Source organism: Notothenia coriiceps, unplaced genomic scaffold (genome assembly GCF_000735185.1).
Source record: "Notothenia coriiceps isolate Sejong01 unplaced genomic scaffold, NC01 NC01_scaffold00008602, whole genome shotgun sequence".
In the NCBI taxonomy this organism is placed as follows: Eukaryota; Metazoa; Chordata; class Actinopteri; order Perciformes; family Nototheniidae; genus Notothenia; species Notothenia coriiceps.
The window spans coordinates 31,834-32,780 of record NW_011341303.1 but is presented as its reverse complement, the minus strand read 5'-3'; positions in this window follow the sequence as shown (position 1 = coordinate 32,780).

Below are 947 nucleotides of genomic sequence, written 5' to 3'. Positions count from 1 at the left end.
AGGGAGTGTGGTCGTCTTTCAACCAGAAGGTTGTGGGTTCGATCCCAGGCCATGCAGTCAACATGTCAATGTATCCTTGGGCAAGATACTTAACCCTGAGTTGCTCCCGATGGCCAACGGTGTGTGAATGTTAGGTCCTAGAGTAAGGTACACTGCTCTGTATGAATGGGTGTGAATGGGTGAATGACATGTAGTTTGTAAAGCGCTTTGAGGGGTCTTAAAGACTGGATAAAGCGCTATATAAGTACAGTCCATTTACCATTTACTTTTAAACATCCATTAATCAACAATGAATTGACCAAAAATAAATGAGCTTTTAAAAATCTTTTTTTTAGTAGGAGCCAATTTGCGTCATTTATTTAATTTGATTTATTTAACCCTCCTGTTGTCTTCGTGTCAAATCTGACCGATTTACTACTTTCATCAATCATAACTTTTTGGTTTTACATTCGATTGCATTAAGGCTTTATGATATCCTTCACAGTAGACATTTGAACATATACAATTGCTGATCACCACTTTCATTGCATTTTGGATGATTTAGTCAACTTTGTAACACCCATGGTGTTCCCGGTCAAAAATGACCGCCATAAAGAAAAGTATGGAGCCCCCTAGGGGACATGGAGAAGAAAAAAATTATTATTTGAACAAAAGAAAAAAAAATATATTTTGCGAGACATCACAAAACCTTTGCGAGATCTCGCAAAACCCCGTTGCAGTTTGTAGACGGTCCCTAAGCACTCCTCTCCCTCCTCAAGCTGCAGATTGTGACCAATTCTTGATTTTTAGCTCGGATGACGGCGTGTATCGAACTGTTCTGTAAAAACGACTCTGTAGCTCGTTGTCTATCTTGCTATGATTGTAAAGTCATGTTGTTTGTATTTTTACAACGTTATGTTCATGAGTTATTGATCCGCGAAATTCGAATCTGTCAATAACTCAGCTCA